At 38.1% G+C, this 24,190-nt stretch overlaps 1 long non-coding RNA gene across 1 annotated transcript in view; it reads left to right on the top strand.

Moving 5' to 3' along the window:
• The window catches only part of LOC134470836 (uncharacterized), an 80,458-nt gene that overhangs the window by 1,596 nt on the left and 54,672 nt on the right, over nt 1-24,190 (top strand). Inside the window, exon 2 of the long non-coding RNA XR_010039991.1 lies at nt 404-630. This is a non-coding gene — a long non-coding RNA (uncharacterized LOC134470836). The remainder of the gene's footprint in view (nt 1-403; nt 631-24,190) is intronic.

Raw genomic sequence — 24,190 nt, 5'->3', positions numbered from 1 at the left:
GTAAAAACCACCTCTGTGACTGTGATTAGTGACTCCTTGGGAGGCTGAGATACAGTATATTGAAAATCTCAGCATAAACCCTGGCTAACTTTCTAATTCTTTCAGTTCTGCTTGCAAATTATTGTTTTTGAAAAGAATTCCCCAAATATACAGTGCCTACAGTTACTGTTCATCAGGAGTCCGCCCATCAGGCAATGCCACCGGCCAGTGATGTGGGGTGGTGTGGGTGGTGTCAGCCCCTCTAACCCCGGGCCTAATCACCTTTGGCAGTGTCCCCGATGAAACCAAGGCATGCAGGCCAAAGGCGAGACTTGGCTCACCTGGGGAGAACCGAGCCAAAGAAAATGAACGGAAAGTGCATTTTCTCTTAGCGTATTTCTTCTTTCGTTTTCTTCTTGGTCAGTGTATATGCAGCCTAAAGACACAGCTGTGAAGAGAAGGCTGGGGGACGTGGCTGCTTCTGGACCGAATGCTCAGTCATGCTGCACAGGACCGTGGGCAAATCTCCTAAGCCCTGAGGAGGACTGGTCAGTAGACAAATGACACTAACTGTGGACGGCAGGTCCGCATTCCAGTTAGGAACTCTGCATTCAGACTGCCAGGTGTGAGTCTACTATTGTGTAACTTGGGGTAAGTATGCAACCTTTCTGAACCTCAGCTTTCTCATCTGTAAAGTTAGAAAATGCCACCAGCTCATTACATTGGTATGAGGATGAAATGAGGAAAAAATATGGAAGGCCCCTAGCTCCAGGGACATTTCCTGCACTCAATGAACATTACCTATTCGTATTAACTGTGGTTGGCTTTGATGCTCCTGTGTTTATCTATAGTTGAGCTGCCATTTTTTTTTTTTTTTTTTGTCTTTTTCCTTTTTATCGGTACCGGGGATCGAACTCACGACTGCCTGCTTGCAAGGCAGGCACGTATGCCGCTGAGCTAAATCCTCAGCCCCATTATTTTTAATGGTCACTTATCTTTGTTTAGGTAGGAGTATTGCTTTTCTTTCCTGTACTGTGGCAGGCTGAGGCAGGAGGATCACGAGTTTGAGCTGAGTCACAATTTGTGACTTATTGAGACCCTGACTAAAAAAATTAAAAAATAATCTGGTGTCTGGAGAAGCAGATCACTGTGAAGGCCCAAGGTTGAATGCATAATATGTAATATCACACTCACACACACACACACACACACACACACACACACACAGACACACACACAGACACACACGAAGTTGCTCTTCTCATTGGGGATGTGTTTCCATCTGTTACCAACACAATATATCGACAATATTCACTCCCAAACTTATCTTGGGTTGACAATCTCTGCTTTATACTTTTGTGAGTGCTTTTGCTTTTTTCACTTTCTGTTTTGCACATATCTGCAGTACATAATGATTGCATCACTCATGGGCAGTTGGTCCATGTAGTAACACATCTGCGCTTTTCACCCGTTTCTCTGACTGTCCCTCGCCCATCTCTTGGTTTCCTTCCTGTTTTTTCAAAAGAGCTGCTCTATTTCTCATTATCCAGCCTTTACGTTGCTCTTTGTTTATATCTTGGGTTTCTCATGTAAGAAACCATGCAATATTTAAGCTACATGTTAGATTTATTTCATTTGACATTATGGTCTCATTCCTACAAATAGCTCATCTTTCTTTCTTTATGGAAGAGTAGTGTCCATCATGTGTAAATTCTTTTTGTTTATCCATTCACTTGTTTATGAGCTGCTTCCAACATTCAGCTACTGTGAACTGTGCTGCTATAAACATGGGCATGTATGTATCACTGTATTATGATGTCTTTAGCTCTTGAAGATAGCTACCCTTCCTGGAGCACAGTGAAAGCTCCGTGTGCTCTTCCATTGCAATACCCATTGCAAATCTCAGTGCATTTCAATGGTCTTTTTATTTGTCTGCCTCTTTCACTAAATCACAGATTATTTGAAGGTGAGAGTTGTATTTTCAGAGCCCAGCACTTACAGGAGATCTTCATTAAATATTTGAAGATAAATGCAGATGTGAACAGGTATCCTTACCTAACAGAGATTTTGTTGAGAAAGGATACAGAAGGTTCTGAAATCCAACCCGGACATATTTATCAAAAACAAGTGGCCTGGCCTAGTGTTGACCAGTGAGACAAAATACCAGAGACAGGGTCCAAGTTTTCTGCCTCTATCAAGCATAGTTGGTCCCTAGTGCTGTCCACTTGCACGGTGTGGCTATCATGTGATGAGCTATCAGCCTCTGTGTGGCCTCCAGAACACGTTCTGCATCCCCAGGGGTTGCCTCCTGGAAGGCAGAGAGCTCCGCAAGGAGCTGAACTCTGCTCTCTTGATTCCCTCCAGATGACCCTCGGTCCACCTTCGTGCTCTGTTCCCATCACCCTGGCTGTAGTTCAGTTTCTCATCCCGCGCTGCCTGCAACACTGAATCAGTAGGCTCACCGTCCCATTCTTCACAGTGGTTCTGAGAAGAGCCTTCAACAGAATTGCTCCATCCCATTCCTTGTCCTCGCCCCTCCTATGTTGTTCAGGGACGACCCTGCCCTCAAATAGGTCCCATCAACCTTTCCCTCACGGGTGTCTGCTTTGGGCCCATTTTCTCCTTCTCCATGGCTTCTTCCCCTCTTCTCACCACCTCTCATCCATGTGCACAGTGATCCACATAAGCTCCTGGGCAAGCACCTGCTGTGTATCTTCACAGCCTCTAGAAAGACTTGTTTCCTAGAATGGGTTCCCTGCCCTCTCACTTGTTAAACAGAGTGAAGAATCCTGTGCTGTGCAGATCTGTCCTCCATCGTGTTGGAGTATAAAGAACTCATTGCTGCATGCATTCAGGCAACTCCTATCCATTCATTCTCTAATTCTAAACTTTTGTGAGGTGTAGTGGACATGCCTATATACTCAGAAATCTGAGCCTAGCCTGGCCAATTTAGTAAGACCTTGTTTCCAAATAAAAGGGTTGGGGCTAAGGCTCAGTGGTAGATCATGCCTGGGTTTAACCCCCATTATATACAAACAAAAAGTAATAATTACCATAACATTTACAGTCTGCTTACCATATAGCCTTTTGATGCTAGGGACAGAAATAGTCATAAACAGCCAGATAAAAGTTCTGGCCCTCATGGAGTTTGTGTTCTACTGGAAGGAGACAAACAATAAATACATGAACAATTTCTATTGCAATACAAATGTGATTTAAATTATTGGAGTGTTTAAATCAGGTGAAGCATTGAGTAGAGAGTGCCAGAGGTATACAAGGGGTGGGAACCAGGGAAGAGCCCTTAGACAGAAACAATGTATGAACAGAGTCCAAAACATGATGAGTAAAAAGCTATCTCTAGAGCTAGCCATGCTGGGCAGAGGTAGAATAATCCCCAAGCAAGGACTGGAGTTGATGCGCTAGAAGAAGAGGGGTCACTGTTTGTGGGGCACACTGTTGGGCCCTATGAGGTTGGAAGCTCCCTGAGCTCATGGCCAGGACCCCAGCGTTTTTGTATTCACAAGATCTAGCCTGGTGCCTGGGAAGTAATAGCATTAATAAGCACTTGAATCAATTAGTAAGATTTTTTTTTTGTACCAAGGATCATACTCATGACCTCGTACTTGTCAGGCAGGTGCTTATGCACTGAGCTAAATCCCCAACTCCTAATTAATAAGATTTTGATATTATATACATTTGATATTTAACTTGAAAACTTGGAAAGCTTTTTCTTGTTTTTTTTTTTTTTTTTTGGTCTTTTTGAGACAAGGTCTCACTAGGCAGTTCAGACTGGCCTTGGCTTACTTTGTAGCCCAGCATGATTTCGAATTTACAGCAATTCTCCTGCCTTAGCCTCCCAAGTGCTGAGATTATGGGAGTGCGCCACCACACCTGACTAGAAAGGAATTTTTTTTTAGAAAGCAAAATGGAAAAAAAAAAAAAAAGGATAGAAATGGTACAGAATTTCAAAAAAGAAAAAAAGTAGGGAATTAACACAAGTTAATATATTGCTTATTTTTATCTCAGAACTAGTTGTTCAGGTTACAAAATCTAGATACAAAAGTGATCAATCAAACAATGACAGCACAAATTCTTTTTGATGAACTAACAGATTAGTAGTATATAGTTGTCTAGCACACATATACACACATACATTTATATATGTTTACCAATACACATATAACTTTTTCCTTTCCCCTATCCCAGTAATTCTGTTCTTTTGAGCACTTTCTTTCCCATTCATTATTAAATTATCTATTGTATACTTTGGATCTTATTACTCTTTCAGATTTCTATGTTTTATTACTTCTTTTTATACTAGGGAGACAATATGATATTTATAAATGTGAGCTTGATTTATTTTACTTATGAAGATGGTCTCAAGTTGCCACCATTTACCTATAAAAACTTCAAGATAATTGTTTTTATAGCTAAGGAATAATCCATCATATAAAAATACATCTTTTTTTATCCATTCTACAGTTGATGGGCACTTGGATTGCTTCCAAGATTTAGCTATTATAAATTGTGCTACTATGAACATGGGTGTACATATATCACTGTGGTATGACATTTTCAATTTTTCTGGGAAAATATCCAAAAGGGGAATGGTTGGATTAAATGAGACTTCTAATCCTAGTTTTTTGAGGAATCCCCACATTGATTTTCACAGTGTTTGCACCAGTCTACACTTCCACCAGCAGTGGAGAAGTGTTTCTTTATTCTCCATGATCCCGCCAACGTTTCTTACTGGTTGATTTCTTACTGGCAGCCATTCTTTCTGGAGTGAGATGGAATCTCAGTGTGGTTTTAATTTGCATTTCTTGAATGACCAGTGATGTTAAGCATGCCTTCATGTATTTATTTGCTATTTGTATTTCTTCATCTGAGAAATGCATGTTTATTTCAGATGTTCATTTTTGGACTGGGTCTTCGAATTAGTAGGGACCTGATATTTTTCAGTTCTTTATATAAATCCTTTGATTTAGGGATTGCTGGCTAAAATTATTTCCCATTCAGTGGGTTTTCTCTTCACTCTGTTGGTGATTTCTTTTGAAGCACAAAAATTTTTTAATAAGAAAAGATACCAATTGTTGATTCTGGGAAGTACTTCCTGTGCAGTTTGCATTTTGTTCATGAACTCTGCCTACTCCGATGTCTTCACGATTTATACCTACTTTGTCTCCCAATAGATGTAGTGTTTCTGTTTTAATATTTAAATTTTTGATCCAATTTGATTTTAGTGCATGATGATAAACAAGGGTCTAGTTTCAGTCTTTGGCATGTGGAAAGCCAGTTTTTCCAGTCCCATTTATTAAATAGTATGTCTTTCTTGCAGTGAACATGTTTAGCCCCTTTGGCAAAGATAAGCTAGCTGAGTGTCTTTATAATTGGGCCTCTATCAAAAAATCTGTTCCACTGATTCTCAAGTCTATTTTTTTCTCTAGTACTGTGCTGATTTTATCACTGTAGCTTTGTAGTATAATTTCAAGTCAGGAATTGTGATGCCTCCTGCCTTACCTTTGTTACCCAGGATTGCCTTTGCTATCCTATCCTAGGTCTCTTCTGTTTCCAAATGAATTTTTGGAGTGTTTTCTATAAATCTATAAGGTATGTTATTGGTATTTTGATCAGAATTGCATTAAATTTGTGTAACATTTTTGGGAGTATGGCCATTTTCACAATGTTGGTTCTTCCTAACCAAGAGCTAGGGATAGCTTTCAATTTTCTGGCATCCTATTCAATTTTGGGGGGGGGGTACTATAGTTTTCAGTGTATAAGTCTTTACATCTTTTGTTCGATTGATTCCTAAGTATTTCATTGTTTTGGATGCTATTGTGAAAGTTATCATTTCCATAATTTTTCTCTTAGTGAGCTTTTGGTTTGTGTATCGGAATGCTATTGATTTTTGAGTACTGACTTTGTAGTCATCTACACTGCTGAATTTGCTTATAAACTCTAATACTTTTCATAGAGTTTTGGGGATCTTCTATGTAGAGAACCATGTCATCTACAAAGAGTGTTAATTTAACTTCTTTCTTTCCAATCCTTTTTCCTTTTATATCTCTCTCTTGTCTAATTGCTCTGGCTAATGATTCCAGAACTGTATTGAATGGAGTGGTGATAGTGGCCATCCTTGTCTTGTTCCTGATTTTAGAGGTAAAGCTTTCAGTTTTTGTCCATTTAATATAATGTTAGCTGTTGGTTTGTCATAAATGGCTTTTATCAGATTGAGGTAGATACCATCTATTACAAGTTTCTGTAGGTTTTTTTAAAATCATGAACAAGTGTTATACTTTATCAAAAGCTTTGTCTGCATCTATTGAGATGACATGTGATTTTTGTCTTTGGCTCTGTTGATGTGGTACATTACATTTATTGATTTTCGTATGTTAAACCATCCCTGCATTCCTAGGATAAATCCCACTTGGTCATGATGTATAATCTTGATGATTTGCTGCATTTTATTTATCAGTATTTTATTGAGAATCTTTGCATCCATGTTCACTAGTGAGAATGGCCTATAGTTCTCCTTTTTGTTGGATCTTTCTCTGGTTTTGGCATCAGAGTAATACTTGCCTCCAAGAATGAGTTAGGAAGAATTACTTCCCTTTCAATTTCATTGAAAAGTTTGAGGAACATTGGTGTTAAATCTTCTCTAAATTTCTTATAGAATTCAGTTGTAAACCCATCAGGACCTGGAATTTTCTTTGTTGGTAAGTTTTTAATCACATTTTTAATTTCAGTAACTGATTTGGGTTATTCAAAATTATTGTATCTTCTTAATTCAGCTTTGGTAATTCATATGTTTCTAGAAATCTGTCCATTTCCTCTGTGTTTTCCACCTTTGTGAGTAAAGATTTTCATAGTAGGTATTCATGATCTTCTGAATTTCCATGGGATCTGTAGTAATTGCATCCTTTCTATTTCTTATAGCATGAAGTTGAGTTTTTGTTTCTTTTTCTTGAGAAGGTTGGCTAGAAGTTTATCAATTTTGTTTATACTCTCAAAGAACCAGTTCTTTGATTCATTAGTTTTTTGTATTGTTCTCTTAGTCTCAGTTGTGTTAATTTCTGCTCTCATCTTTATAATGTCCTCTCTTCTATGAGCTTTTGGCTTGACTTGCTCTTATTTTTCTAGAAGCTTGAGATATAGCATTAAGTTGTTTATTTGTGCTCATTCTGTTTTTTGATATCACAAGTCATTGCTATGTATTTCCCTTTTAGGACACTTTCATTGCATCCCACGGGGTTCAGTATATTATATCTGCATTTTCATTGAATTGCAGGTATTGTTTAATTTCTTCTTTAATTTCATCTGTGACTCATTGATTGTTTAAGAGGTTATTATTTAATTTCCATGTGTTTATATAGGTTTTACAGTTTCTTTTGCCATTGATTTCCAATTTCAGTGCACTATGGTCAGATAATATGCATGGGATAATTTTGATCCCTTTGTATTTACTTAAGAATGTTCTGTGGGTTAGTAGATCATCTATTTTAGAGAATGTCCCAAGTGCAGCTTAGAAGAATGTGTATTCTGATGTGGTTGGGTGGAACACTCTTAACAGAGTGTTCTACTAAGTCCATTTGTTCACAGGCTTCATTCAGTTCTGTTATTTTTTTGCCTATTTTTTGTTTAGTTGATCTATTCCTTTGTGACAATGGAGTATTAAGGTCCCTTACTACAGTTGTGTTATTGTGTATTTGGTTTTCATGTCTATTAGTATTTGTCTTATATAGTCTGGTGCTCTTGAATTTGGTGCATATATGTTTATGATTGTTAGCTCTTCCTCTTGACATTTTCCTCTAACAAGTATGTAGTAATCTTCTTTAACTCTTTTGATCATTTTTGATTTAAAGTTTATATTTTATGCAAACAGAATAGTTACTCATGCTTTTTTCTGGGTTCCTGTTGCATGGAATATTGTTTTCCATCCTTTTACTTTTAATCTATGAGTTTCCTTTTGAGTCAGATGTGTTTCCTGTGTACAGCATATTGCTGGATCCTGTTCCCTGATACATTCTGTCAACCTATTTCTTTTAATTGGTGAATTGAGGCCATTTGTGTTGATGGGTATAACTGATAAGTTCTGGCTCAACTTTGTCATGTTATTTTTTTGCTGTTGGTTCTTGCTTTTCCCCCTTAATTAATTGCTTGCCCTGCCTTGTGATTTCTTTCTGTTGTCCTGGAAATTGTAGTCATTTTTATCTCTATCTGTATGTCTTTCTGTACTCTTTCTAGGGTTAGTTTGGTGGACATGAATTTCTTCCATTGTTCTTTGTCATGGAAGTATCTTATTTCTCCATTAATTTTCCAAGAAAGTCTTGCAGGATACATTAATCTGTGTTGAAAGTTGGTTTTGTTCAGGCTTACAACCCTTTACTCCAAACTTGTCGTGACTTGAGGGTTTGTGCTGAGAAATCTGTCATGATTCTAATGGGCTTCCCTTGATAGATGAGTTGTGTCTTTCTCTTAATAGCTTTTAGTATTCTATATTTATGCAGAATTTCTGGGATCTTAATTATTATATGTCTGTGCGTAGTTTTTTTGGGGTTGTGACTGGCATTCTATATCTATATATGATTTATCTATATATGATTTTTCCCATATTTGGGAAATTTTCTACTATTCTGTGAATAATTTACTGATGTCATTTGCATTGACTCCTGCATCATCATTGATGCCTGTTAGTCTTATATTGTTTCTCATTTTTTTGTCTTGAAGCTGTTGAATTGTCATTTCATGTTGTCTTATTATTTTTAAAAGTTCTTTTCGTTCATGATTGCTAGCTGCAATCCTGTCCTCAAGGTCCAAAATTCTATCCTCAGCTTCATTTAAATAGCTTTGCCAGCTTTCAATAGAATTTTTTTATTTCCTTCATATCTCTTTGAATTTGTTTCATGCATTCTACTTCTTTTCTGTATTATTCATTCAAGGTTTCCATTATTTTTTTAATCTATATCTTCTCCAGATATGTTGAGCAGCTCTTTTTTAAGGTTGTCATTTCTTTCTTTATGTGAGAGATTAATCTGATTTCCTCTATAACCTCATGGATTTGTTTCTTTATTTCACTTGCTATCTTTTCAGAAATTTTAGGTGTGTGACTTTTAATGTCCTCTATTTTGATGTCTCCTGTACTTGTTCCTGATGGACATTTTGTTTGAGATTGCATTTTGCTTTTTCATTTTGTCATTTTCATCTCTTGGGTTAATATTTTGGTCTTTTCACTACCACTAGTCTCAACTGGCCATAGTGCATGTTTTAGGGTCCTACTGTATGGTTGATGTTTGTCCAATTGCTGGGTCCCACAACTAAGGGGAGAGGCCAGTCACCTGAATTCCTCCTGCAAGGACTGTTGGGTGAGTCCTATTTTCTTCCTAAACTGACTAGCCTAGGGGTATTGATGTAAGTCAATCCTTATTTCCTTTTGTTGCTATGGCTTCAGGCTGTTCCAGGCTGCCAGATCTACTGGCTATAGTGTGCACCTCAGCTGGGACCCCACTGTTTCACTGCGTGTCTTATAGGCTCTTTTGATTATCTTCAGGGTGGTAGAGGCTTTGTTGGCACTCTCCTCAACTCAACCTGGTGTTCTGTGGAAAAAGGACTCACCCACACTCTTGCCAGACTCACCAAGGTCCTATAGCTGGGGAGAAGTTCCCTGCTGTTCCTATTTACCCACTGAGGCAAAATCTGAGGGCGAAATTCAACACACTGTTGCAAACCCACTGAGGTCCTCTTTGTGAGCGAGAAGTTGCTGAGGCTCCCACCAGCCCACCAAGGTTCTGCAGGTGGTAGAAAGGGTCGCTAGTTGTCCATGGACTGCTGTGGTCTTTTGGTGGGGGGTGAGGGTGACCAATGATTCTGCTGACCCCTAGGTTCCTGGAGTGAGGAGGAGGATGAGCCTGATAATCCCCTGACCCCTGAGTCTGTGGAGTAGAAAGCATTTTATAGCTTGTGTTCTAGGGACTGGATAGACTCTTGTCATCATCCCAAAGGAGATTAATAGTGCCTTCTCTAGAGTTTTCTGTACTCTCTTTTGGCTGCCATTGTGGAGACAGACGCCAGCTGGTCTTTCACCAGCAGCCTAGCACAGCAGGGGACAAAGTCCTACTGGGATTAAAATGCACTTAGTAACTAGGCTAAGTAGATAGTTCTTATCAATATAAAATATACATTGCCAGAATGAGAAACAAACAACTCCTAGAAAGGGTAAGGAAAGCTGCTGGGCCCCAAATTACCCTAGAGATACAAACAGCAAAACAAACAAATAAACAAACAAACAAAAATGCATTATGAAGTATATGAATTTTTAAAAAAGCACATTTTCAGGTGTCCTCCAATTAATCAAAATGCCCGTCAACTTTCCATATGAAGATATTAATATTGCATCACCACTCACTGCTGCACAGGGTCCCCCAGCCTCATGAGGCCTGGAATATTTGTCATTTGCTTGTTCTACAGCCACATTTTTTCCCCCTAAAGGGACTTTTCTTCTGAAACAATGTCTTTCTAAAGGAAATCGACTTCTCTCTTGAATTCTGTGATTTTAATTTAAAAATTCTCTCCCACTGAGCACTTTTGTCTAGTAGTTTTCAAATTTGTTTCTCAATAATAATTTTCCCCTCTTGATTCTCAATGGGAACTCCTCCAGAACTGCTCTCATATAAGATACCTTTGGTGCTACCAACTTAGCCAATTCCATTTTACCTCCTCAGGTGGCTCAATGGGCTATTTTTTAAAAAGACTAGATTTTATCTTTACACACAAGAAACACATTAAATATTCACAATCCAACACAAAGCTTACTAAATATCTCTTTATAAGGAGAACTAGGTCCCTTAAATATAAGTGTTATAAAGAGTCTAGTGAGAGTCTAAGAGGCCATGTGAGGTGAGGCTGGCCAGCCTGGAGAAGTGGCCCCAGGGAGATTGACTTGGAAGTGAGTTGAAAAATACTCTGGGAGAGAACTCCTCATAGGGAGGCAGGGAAGGAGAAAGAGGGGAGAGGGAGGGAAAAGGATGGGGAGGTAGGAGCATGGAGGAGAATACAGGCATATGGAAATAAAATGACAGCAATTTATTTAAAAGCACAACACTGGGACAGAAGCAGAATTGCATGGCTGCACAAAGGCAAGAGAGGAAAGAAACACTCTTGCCCACTTCCCGACACAACGGTCTGTAGCTCAGAGCCTGTGAGATAAAGGGTTTTGTTGCTTCCACTCTGGCAGAAGACAGTGTGCCCCCCCCCTCCCCAGGGCAGCGTGCAGCAGTGGTCCCAGGATGGTGCCACCACAGGAGATGCAGTGAGCAGAAGCCTGCCTCCCCGTGAGATGGGGCTGTACCCCGCAGGGACTGTTGGAAGCAAGGACAGCTAGAAAGTTATGGGTGATGCAAAGGCACTGACAGCCGAGGTCCTGCAGAAGAGGGCAGGGTAAGCACCCTTGACATCAGAGTTCAGATCCCTTAATGCAACCCCAGCAGTCCTCTCTGGCTATGGAAGTTTAGGGAACACAGATTAAATAAAATCTTAAAGTCTTTGTTGGGGCTCCAGTAATAAATGTCTGAAGTGACATTAAAGAACAAGATGACTTTGTGTGGTTTTGAAATTTGTTAGCAAATTTGTTAGCAAAAGCCTGATGTAATGATGCACAACAATAATCCCAGCACTCTGGAAAGCTGAGGCAGACAGATTGCAAGTTTGAGTTCAGACTGGGCAATTTAGCAAGGTCCTGTCTCAAAATAAAATCATGTACCTCTGTGAAGGTTTTGAGTCCAGTCCTCAGTACTGCAAAAGAAGAAGAAGAAGGAGGAAGATGATGATGATGAGGAGGAGGAGGAGGAAGCAAAGTGAAAACACTCGCATCGCAGTCCAGCTTTCCTAATTCTGGCTGCATAAAAGAAAATTCAGGATGTCACTGGGTGACCTAGTAGCTCCACAAACAAGCAAATTTACAAAGAAAATTAACTTGTGTGGCTTATGTTTTCAAGAACTCCATGTATAGGGGCTATAAATGGACTAGAAGTTCACTGTTAAAAAACCTTTGGAAATCACCTGGGAAAAAGAAAGAAAATGTTTCACGAAGCATTCAAATCACTGAAAAGCAGTGGAAAATGCATCTTTTACAAATCCTGCTCTGATTTATGATTTCAAGAGCTCTATGTACAATGCCTCCAAAGTATCTATACATACATGATTAAGAATTTGTATTTGCAGGTGTATTTTCCTGAGTTTTTCTGGTTTCGTAATTTTTATTGCTAAATTGTGTTAACTCCTAATATACTTATGATGTGGGTTCCTTCTTAATGCAGAACACATTTTAATATGCTTGTTTTTGGCAAGATTTTCCATAAACATGTGACTTCCAGAAAGTGACTTTGCTAAAAAAATGTTAATATCTTTCTAGTATTCAGAGATGTTCAGTCTTAAAGTGTTACTGTCAGGTTAATTTTAAGATTCTACAATTGCTAAGTTAGTACTTTAAGGAATTTGACTTTTATCTCTTTATCTATGGAAATTCACATAAGGTAAAGGAAATGAACGTCGTTTAATTTTTAAATAAGTTTTGCAGCACTGGGGTTTGAATGCACGGCCTCCACACTGAGCTATATTCCCAGCCTTTTTGTTTAATTTTTAATTTGAGAAAGGGTCTTTTTAAATCACTAAGTTGTTAAGTCTCAAATTTATGATCTTCCTGCATCAACCTCCTTGAGTACTGGGATCCAGGCATGTACCATTATGTTCAGTTTAAAAGCTCAGTATTTATTTATTTTTCTCATTGTAAAAACAGCATTCTAATTAGAGAATATTGAGGAAAGTTAAAACACACTAATAAACAAACCATAAACTAAATAATCCCAATCTGTTGGAGACAAATACTGGTATAATATGAGGTTTTTCTTGTATGTATGTCTTTTATGCATATTACACTTAGTGAAATAAAATGGGATCATATTGCATAACAGTTTTTACATCCTATCATGTTTTTTCTTTTTTGAGACGGCTTTCTCTATGTAGCTCACGTTGGCTTTGAACTCACTGTGTAGCCAAGCTGGCCTCTAACTCACCATGTGCTCCTGTCTCAGCTCCTGAGTATACCTTCACACCCAGCTATATCCTGTCATGTTTTCACTACTTATATCTTATTGTCTTTATTTTTCTAGTAGAAAGATAATTTCTCTAGTTCACAAGGTACAATTATATTTTTTGCACCAGTGATTATCTTTTTTGTTGTTGAAAATATTTGAAATACTTTTATTTCCACTCATCAGGGTTAAGAATGTAACAGCATCTATGAATTATCATGTGTATACAATGAGAAATCCTATAGCATCTATTAATTATCATTTGTTTAGAGTGAAAGACCTTACAGGCTTTTATTGTGCCTACTTTACAATTTTAGTTACAGTTTACCTGAATTCATCCTTAGGTAGATGGCGTTGTGCTCCTCAGCTGTGCATGTGATACTTTCTGAGCAGTGACTGAGAGAACAATATTGATCTTCCCTTCAAAAAAAACCTGTTCAGTGCATAATTCTTTTTCTCCCCAGCTTGAAAGCCACTCTTCATTTACTTCTGCTATTTAGTTTTCTGGACAAATCTATGATTTTTTAATCCTGGCTGCGCATTCAAATCAATGCCTAAGTGCTATCCCAAAATAACTACATTGGGAACTCTGAGGATAGGGAACACACACTGCTACTTTTAAAAGATTTGCCGAGTGCAATGCATAGTCAGGATTGAAAATCACTGCATAAAACAAACAAACAAAACACAAATGACTCCTGTCTGAATTGTTTTAGAAATTTTTTTTGTTACTCTTAAATCTTGAAACATTTAGCAGCATGTATCTAGGTGCCTATATCTTAAATTACTTTGTGGTTGCTTGGAATTGAACTGAGGGCCTCATGCATACGTTTGCCTGCTGCTGGGCTAAACTCCTCGCCCTCTCAAGTATGATCACTGATTTCATAGACGAGGAATTTTCCTATATAGTTACTTTGATGACTACTTTCACCATATAACCTCTATTTTCTTATTTCTTGGAGCCTTAGGTAATGTTAGTTGGATATCAGTAGTTTTTATAACACAATGCCATTAACAGGATAGCTTATAACATCAGAAGTTTATTTCTCACAATTATAGGCACTGAAAAGTCCAACATCAAGACTTCCATAGCATTACAATTCTGGATTTCAAGTTCTACTAAGAATGATAACAAAGCATGGTACTGGCACAAAAATAGGTAGACTAACAGAACAATATAGAAGCAGAGATCTGCACAGCAAAAGAATCAGTCAGAATGGGAAAAATTTTTACCAGCTGCTCCTCACACAGAGACCCAGCACCTAAAATACACTAAGAACTCCAAAAAAACCACATTAAACTGCCTAAAATAAAAGATCTAGTCAAATAATGAGCAAGGAAATGAATGGACAGTTCACAGAGGAAGAAATACAGATAGTTAATAAATATATGTAAAAATGTTCAACATCTCTTGCCATCAGAAAAATGCCAATTAAAACAACATTAAGATTCTTTCTTACTCAGGAAGGAATGGCAACATTATGAAATCAAACAAAAAAGGATACTGCAGAGGCTGTGGTGAAGAAGGAACTCTCCTACATTGTTGGTGGGAATGTAAACTAGTACAACCACTATGGAAATCAGTATGGCGATTCCTCAAAGAAATGGAATTAGAAATTCCACATGATTCAGTGAACCCCCTGCAAGGTATCTTCCTCAAAGAACTTCAGTCATCATATACGCATGCCAACATTTACAGCAGCACAACTCCATAATAGCTAAATGGTGGAATCGGCCTGTACACACATCAACAGATGATCAAATAAAGAAACATGTGGTATGTGTATATAATGGAATACTACACTGATACAAAGAATGACAGATTTGAGACACTTGTAGAAAAATGGGTTCCTCTGGAAAGTATAATGTTGAGCGAATAAATCAGACATACAAGCTCAAATACTGTGCAGTAGCTCGCATGTGAGTAAGGCAAAGTACAAAGAAAATAATAAGGCTGGATAGAAGGGGAAAAGGAAACGCATCTCTTGTGTGAGAGTGAAGTGGTCCAATGGAAAAAGCACAAAGGTGAGGAGGAGGAAACAGGGAAATAAGTAAAACAAAGATGTGCCATGTACAGGAACCTAGTGGCCTCAGTTAAGTAAACATCAGAGGCCATAATATCAGCTTTGGTTTAGGAAAAATGGGATAAGGGCATTAGAGGAAGAGGCAGGGAGGGGGAAGGAAGGGATAAAAAAGAGACGAGCTGTGGTATAAACGTGTAACCATTCCCCGAGATGATTGTAAACTGCGTGAACTGCAGAAGTGAACTAAGGAAAAGCTAGAGAGTAGAAACAACCTTGTGTACCTTCAGCCACCTGACTTTTGACAAAGGGACCAAAAGCATACACTAGAAAAATGGTGCTGAAAACTGATTATCTGTCTATGTGAGGAAACTAGATCCGTATCTTTCAGCCTGTATTAAAATCAAATCAAAATGGAGCAAAAATCTAGCAACAAATATAGAAACATTGAAACTAGTGGATGACTACATAGGGAAAACTCTTGAAGCTATAGGCACAGGTAACTCCAGTACCTCAGGAAATAATACCAAGAATCAGAAAAGGGGATTACATTGGGTTTTAAAACTTCTGCATAGCTAGAGAAATGATCAGCAGAGTGAGGAGACAACCTGCAGAATGGGGCATAGTGTTGCCAGATAGTCTTCTGATAGAGGACTAATACCTAGAATATATAAAGATTGCAAAAAGAGTAGCAATCCCAAAACAAGCAATCCAACCAAAAATGAGCAAACAAATGGCATAGACACATCTCAAAGGAAGAACTACAAATGGCCAATAAGGACATAGAGAAATGGTCATTGTCTTTAGCCATGAGGAAAATGCAAATAAAAAGTCTTATATTCCATCATATTCCATTCAGAATGGTTATCATTAAGAACTCAGAAAATAACAAATGCTGATAATGATAAGGGAAAAATAAGTTCTTCCAAATTGTTGGTGGGAGTGTAAACATTACGCAATCACTATGGAAACCAGGATGGAGATGCCCCTCAAAACACTAAGATTAAAAATTCCATTTAACCCAGTATACCTCTACTGGGTATATACCAAAAGAGTTAAAGGCATCACACTAGAGTGATACATGCATGTCCATGTTTGTACCAATTCAATTCGAAATAGTTAAACCCTGGAAACAGCTTAGATACCTGTCAACAGAGGAATGAATAAATACAATGTGACCTGTATACACAATAGAATATTATTCAGTAGATACCTGTCAACAGAGGAATGAATAAATACAATGTGACCTGTATATACAATAGAATATTATTCAGTCATAAAGAATACATGTCATGTCATATGCAGAAAAAAGCCTGACACTTGAGATCATAACCTTATGCCAAAGAAGTCAGACATACAAAGTTAAATATCCTGTGGCTTCTCTTACATGACATGGCTTTTCCCTTCCTTCTTTTTTCCTTTGCCCCCAATCTCTGTTTCTCTTTCCTTTTAAACAGAAACTCAAAATATAAATAAAGAGTAAATTAAAGGAGAGCCAGTAGGAAACAGAGAGGCAGAATTTTTGGAGATGGGAAAGAGGATCAGGGGAAGGGGAGATGGTGGAAGGGGGTGCTAAAAGGGTAATGATTATCATATCATCCATGTGTACTGTTTCCCCAAAAGAAACGTAACTATTAGGTATCACAAACACACTGATGAAGAGCATTCCCACAGGGTGAAGCTGGAGAAGGGTTGCTTGCTTGTCACCATGTTGCTGCTGATTCTCACAGAGCAGTGAGGCAGTGGGTCTCTCTGGGCCTTCTCTTAAAAAGACCTGTCCCTGCGGAGTCTCTGCCTTCATGACCTAGTCACCTTCCAAAATTTCTACCTCTGATAGCATCGCCTCGGGAGTTAGGGACTATGAACTTACAGAGATCATTAAGCCTGTAGCGCTGTATTTCCCGAGCCCTCCTCTATCTTTCCCTCATTTTCGTTTTTATCGGTACCAGGGATCGAACTCACGACTGCCTGCTTGCAAGGCAGGCGCTTATGCCGCTGAGCTAAATACCCAGCCCCTTATCTTTCCCTCATTTCCCCCCAGAATTTTGTCACTTTATGCTTGCGATGCTGGTTTAAAATTTTCACTTATACTCTCACTTGTTAATTTTATTTTCTATGATATCCAATCCACTGTCAATGTATTTCAGTAAAGCTTGAGACTCTGCAATTTCCTTTTAATTTCAGGATATTTCTTTTTCTGAATATTTGCTGTGATGTTATAAGTATAAACGCCTTTGAACTTAGTTGAGAATATAGATGAGAAATTTCCTTTTATCTTGAAATTCAGACTTCCATCAAGGTATGGCTAAATGCTGATTTCATTTTATTTCTTTTTCCTTAATGTCTAGGCATTTTGAACCACAGATTGAAACATAGCTTCAGCTGATAAATGCTCTCTTTGAGGTCTTAAATGCCCCAACTTCTTTCGTCCAGATCTTTTCTTCAAAGCCGGCATTAACCACAGAACAGCTCCTTACAGTCTGTTCCACATCACTTACGTCTCTGGTTGTATCTCTGTCTTGCCTAATTCTCTTTCTTAGGTGCAATGGAAAGTCATCAAACGCAATAATTCTATTAATGGTCCCTGCCTTGTTGATTCTGTTCCCGAGTGCTCCTGTCTGCTACACAATCCCACAGCTGGATAATTAATTTCAAAATGTCGATTCTCCCTTTAGTTCTATCTCTTCATTAAGTCTCTCCTCTATTCTGCTTTTACTAATCAACTTATCTTTAACCATGTCTTGCTTTGCTGGTAGCCGAGGCTAACCTTGAACGTGTGATGATCCTCCTACCTCAGCCTCCAAGTGCTCGGACCACAGGGTGAGCCATCACTCCAGGCGCCACTCATCATGTACCTGTATTTTTTGTATCTGTATTTTTAAGTTAAGAGCACAATACCAATTAATCTAGAGATTTATGCTCCTGGACTAAATACTGTACGTGTCTATAGGTTGATTTTCCACTATCTTTTTAAGGCTGTTTTCATTCCTTGAACTACACATCACCCAGTGAGATTATGGTATGATCTGCTATTTGTCTCTCAATTCCCATTTGCCCAGTATCTTGACTCTTTCTTTGCAAATACTTGTAGCTATCCTTAAATCTGAAAAAAGACAACAGGGAGTCAGGCTGTGAAGAATCTTGGAAAAATGACTTCATCTTCTTTCTACTCATCCCTTTTTGACTAGAATTATAATTTGCATATAATAAATGACAAAACTCCTAAGTATATAATGTATTGAATTTTAAATATGTATGTCGTTATGCAATAACCATCCAGAACTAGAAAAAGAATTATTTCCTGCAATGTGTGAGTCTCTCTCACGTCCCCTCCAGCTAGTCTAACCTCTATCACTGTATCACTGTGGGGTAGATGTGATGGCTTTGAATTTCACATTAGGGACATATGTATACATTATACATATATATATGTATATGTATGTAAAAGTTTCCTTCAGGAAAGAACTGGCTCCAAGAGTACAGGTGGTCGGCAGTCTCCAGATGTGTGTCCCTCAGAATCTACACTGGATCTGAGCCAAATATCATGCATGTCCTAGGCTGTATGGTCAGTGCTGAGCAGGATTGCTGCATAGGTTTGTTCTTTGTGGCCAGCAAGAGATTCCGCTATGGGTTAACTTTGCATGGAATCCCAGCATTGAACTGCTCCAGACTTCCCCTGAACTGTACTGAATGCTGAGGCTCTTTACCTGGTTTTTGATGCTTCCTTCCTTTAAATGTTGGCTTGTGGCCTCTCTCTGCCCTCTTTTATCCTTTGTGCTCCTCAGTCTTGGCGTTTGCTTCTTAAAGGACTACCACCACATTACTCTTCAATCTTTCTTCTCTTGCTCAGTATTATGTTAGTGTGATGCAACCATGAATTTGCACTTAGCAGTAGTTTATTTTTCTCACATGCATGTGGGTATTCTAGTATTTACATTTTTTTGAATTTACAATTTTTGAATTCATAAGCAAAGCTTTGCATATATATTTTGGTAAATTTAAACACTGGTTTTCGTAGGGTAAGTGGAATTCTGAGTTATAGGTATATACTTAGGTTTAGTTTAAATAGATGCTGATGGCATTTTCCAAAGATTTCTGTTTCTAATCACTTTATCCTACCAACATCTTTTGGTTGGGGAGGGAGTTCCAGTTGGATTACATCATTGTCAATATTTGTACTGTCAGCTATTTGTCTTTTCCTGTGACTGATGAAGTTCATATGCGTATTGGTCATTTGGCTCTCCATTTTTGTAATTATTTCTTTAAAAACTCTTTTACCCAAGCTGGGTGTGGTGGTGCATGCCTGTAATTCCCGTACTCGGGAAGCTGAGGCAGAAATATCCTCGTGATTTCAAGGTCAGCCTGGGCTACATAACAAGACCTTGTCTAAAAAAACAAATAAAACAAAACAACAACTAAAAATATGCTTCCCCATTTTTATAGTTACATTGTTAATGATTTGAGGGAGTTTTAAGAAATTGTGTGTGGGTCATTTACCAGTTACCTTGACTGCAAATGTCTTGTTCCAGTTGTGTTGGCCTTGTCACTTTCTTAATATTGCCTTTTTATAAACATAAATTCTTCATTTTAATAAAGTTCACTTTTATTTTTATTTTATTTTAGGCTAATGCTTATGTGGCCTATTTAGGAAACTTTTTGACCAAACAAAGATAATGAAGACATCCTGTTTTTCTGAGAATATTCGTGGTTTACTTTTCTCATTGAAATCTGTGACACATTTGAAGTTAATTCTTTTGTACATTTTTTCTATTTTTATTTTTTATTAGTACATGTTTGCAGTACGTAAAGATTACATTTCTCCTGGGGGAGCTGGTACATGTATAAAACCCACCTGAAGTATTTTTTTTTCATCTCCGTGCCCTCCCTTCCCTCTCCCTCTTCCATCTTTTGGTTCCCTTCCGTTTTGCAAAAGAGCTATTTCCCTATTTCCTGTTATGTCTTATTTTATTTTTAATTCATAGTTTGAGTTTCTCATACGAGACACCTTGTGTGTCTGATTTGTGTCACTTAACATTATGGTCTTGAGATACATCTGTTTTCCTACAAATAACTCATGCTTGTCACAGTGATACTAATTATTATATGAAGGGGAGACAATTATTTTATTTTATTTTTATTTATCTATTTTTCTATTGGTGGTAGTGGTACTAAGGATTAAATTTGTGGCCTTTGTACTGAGGTACAACCCCAATCTGTTTTCATTTGGAGGCAGGACCTAACTAAGTTGCTAAATTACCTAGGCTGGGCTTGAACGTGCCATGCTCCTGTTTCAGCCTCCCAGAGTGCTGAGATTAGGGGTGTGCAGCTCCAGTCCCCGCTTAAACTCTGTTGCATCTCTATGTGTGTGTGTTCGGTGAAAGGCTCAGAGTTTCTGCAGGGCTTCTGAGCTTCTTGCTGGTGTGTGCCACAGTTGGGCGCCCCAGCTCCCAGGCCAAGCTCTCTGGTCTGCATTTCGCAGCCTCAGCTGCCCTGACAGCCTGTTTCTTGTTTCTTTCTTTCTTTTTTTTAAAATCGGTACCAGGGATCGAACTCGCGACCGCGCACTTGCAAGACAGGTGCTTAGGCCACTGAGCCTGTTTCTTGTGGCAGCCGCCTGGGCCTTGCTGTCGAGCTCAGCCCCACAGATGCTGTGAAATTCTCCAAACCTTTGAGAAATAATCTAATAACACGATTTCTGCCATGCACAGGTTTCTGCTTGAAATATTTGCCACAGCTTGTCAGTCGAGCTATCCTCAAATTCTCTCCATTTCTAGAGCCAGAAGAACTTCTGATAGTGCCTGCTGTGTACTCTGTGGCCTCTTCAGTCCAGGTCAAGCTGCTCTTTTTGGGTTGGCAAATTGGCCCTGGATGTCCGTCTTTAATCTCCTCCCAACTGCAAAGTATTTAAAACAAATTCTTTGAAGTTTCTGGCATTTGTATGGTTTCCTTCCCTAGCTTCCAGTACTCACTTAGGGTTTTACATATTTTAAAATTTTCTAGGTCATATTGGACGGAACTTGGGAGCAGGTGGTTCAAATATGTTTTGTCAGCCTCTAGAATTTCCCCTAAAATGTAGTGAGGTGGTTTTACTTTTAGTTTATGAAGCTTGTGGTGAAAACTCTGTTAAGTCTAGTGGAAAATGTTATTAATTACTGATAATAAGTTTATTAATTAATATTGCCAGTTACGATTTACTATTCGTTTATGTATTTGTTTATTGTACACTGTAAGTCTGTGTTTTAAAAGAACACTATGAAATGTATTTGAGATATTGCTGTATATCAAATTTTACATTATTTGTAAAACTTATTAACATAATAGGAACCTATTTGCATGTTAATTTTCCATGATAACTTTTGTTTTTCTTTTTTCTTTTCTTTCTTTTTTTCTATATCAAGGGTCAAACTCATGACTTTGAGTTTGCCAGGCAGGTGCTTATGCTGCTGAGTTAAATGCCCAGCCCTATTTTTTCTTTTTAATATATATTATATCACAAATTTTACAAATTCTCAGATATATTCAGACATATCTGTAGGTTGAAATATGTTAAAGAAGTACAGAGAAAGGAAAAATTATGGAAAGATATGCCCTGGACTGGAAATGGGCAGGAGTGTGGATTAGGGTAGGGGAGAAAGAGTGTTACATTAACTCTGTGTTGTGTGCTGGGGTTGTAACTCCGCAGTCGGAGTGCTTAGCTTTGATCCTCCGTGCTGCCAAAGGAAAAATGCTTTTTGAATTAAAAATGTTCTTAATTTCACTAATTTTTCCAGTTAATAGTTATACAATATTTGTTATCTGATCTATAACATTGCATATTTAGGTGACTTCTATTTTTCTCCAGATGTAAACGACTTTCTTCTTAGGGACAAACACACACACACACACACACACACACACACACACACACACACACTTATTTAATATTCTTAGAATTTATTCCTTGAAGTAGAATTGCTCCATAAACACATCATAAGCCAAATGCTTGATAATATTCCAGAATATTTTTTCATTTTCTAATTTACCAGCAGACCATAAAATTATCCATCTGTTTAAATTATAATTAGGTTTGGCAGTTTATAATTAAAAAAATTCAACTAACAGAGGCTAAAGTACCTAAATATACCTAAAAATACCTAAAATTAACAAGATTTCATAAACAAGACACAAAAGACCCTCCTATTTTGTGAAGCTTGGATGTAGAAACGTAGGATGACATAGTAGCCCATGAAATCGTTAGACCCCTGATCTCTCTGGATATTCCACAATGTGATTGCTGGAGCTCAAGCCACTGCATTCCCATCTAGGCAGAAAGAAGGAGGAACATGAACCCCAAAAGAGAACTAGCTAGCACTTGAGCTTATTTTCTTACAGGACCCATTAGGAGGTCCAGCACCACTTGAACATCTCAGTAATTACGTCTTAGCCACATGGTTACACTAACATACAAGAAGGCTAGCAAATGTGGCTTCTGATAGAGCACATTGCTGCCTCAAGTAAAGACAAGACTCTGTGAGTGTGATCTTTCATTCTGATACATGAAATTCATTAGATGAAGAAACACCTAGCAGATGAGTAAAGCACACTCCTGGGTGTGTTTGAGGAGGTAATGGGAGTGTGGTCTCTGACGGTCCCTTACCCCTTCCTCTCTGGCACCATTACCCTTCTCTGCTTCTTGATGGCCATGCATGAAGCAGCTTTGCTGTTCCATGCTTCTGCCACAAGATTCATGCTTTAGAATATGCCAACCATAAGCTAAAATCTCCTGAAACCACAGGCAATGTAAACTCTTCTCCTTTAAATCATAGGTGTCAGGTATTGGGTTCCAGTACCAGAAGGGCTGACTACCACAGTGAGTCAGCAGGAGAGATGAGGTATATACAGAAAACGCGCACACTCCGCCACATCACAATGTCTACCATCCTACTCTCCTCAAAACTTTCTACTTTAGTTCGAGTTGTCTTTTGTTATCAGTGAGCTGTCATGTTTATGTACATACATATGCGTTACATGTAGAATTCTCCAGCAAAACTAGTTCCAGGTTGCAGGTATGTAAACAGGAAAATTCGTGTGATCAGAACCTTTGTTGGAAGGGAAGAAAACAGTACTGCAAGGGAGAAAATTTAGGCTGAGAGGTGGTTTAACCAAATGCCTTGGCTACACCAGAAGAACTTTGGCATAGCCCTATAGAATTTTCTGAGTTCCAGTGAAGGCCATCACTGGAGAGAGATTCAATTAGTAGCAACAAAATTTCCTATGAAGAAAATCTCAGGTCCAGATGGCTTCACTGATGAAGTTTTTAAAGAGCTTAAATGAGAACTAATACAAATTCCTCACAAATTCTTTGAAAACAATTAGACAAGAAATACTTCCCAGGTGATTTATGAGAGTAGTATTACCCTTATACCAAAACTAGACAAGGTCCTCATGGAAAAAACCCCTAAAGATCAAGATATAGATGAAACCCCCCCCCAAATACTGAGAAACAATTAAAAATAATTTTATTAGTACATTTTTAGACATACATAATGATAACATATGGAATATGTACTTGTATATATTTATATCTTGATTCCTCTTTTGTTTCTGCTTGAAAAACAAAATTCTGGGACATTTACAAAGATGATACATTGTGACTATGTAGTTTCATTACAAGAATGAAATTTGACTCAACATGTAAAGAGTGACTGATGTAATACACCATACTGACAGAATAAAAAGCCACACATTATTTCAATAGCTACACAAAAATATTTCACAGAAATCTAACACATTTAATAATTAAAACACTAAAAAAACCAAAAAGATGTATGGGAACATCCCCAAACTAATAAAAAGATGTCTCCAAAAACCTACATCTAACATCATGCTTAATGGTAAAAGACTGGCAATTTCCTTTTACGGAAAGAAAAAAGATAAGGATATCTGTTCTTGCCCCTTTTTTTCAACATTGTACTTGAGCTTTTAGCCAGGGCAATTAAGCAAGAAAAAGAGAGATACAATGGAATAAAAGAGAACACACATAGAAAGGAAGAAACAAAGCTACCTCTTTCACAAATGAACTTGTGTGTGAAAAATCCTACACGATCCACTAAATGAACAGACAAA

Source organism: Cavia porcellus, unplaced genomic scaffold (genome assembly GCF_034190915.1).
Source record: "Cavia porcellus strain 051 isolate PalLab524CR breed Dunkin Hartley unplaced genomic scaffold, mCavPor4.1 scaffold_17, whole genome shotgun sequence".
NCBI lineage: Eukaryota > Metazoa > Chordata > Mammalia > Rodentia > Caviidae > Cavia > Cavia porcellus.
Note: the sequence above shows the minus strand (reverse complement) of the source record. Positions and strands in the feature narration are given on the sequence as shown.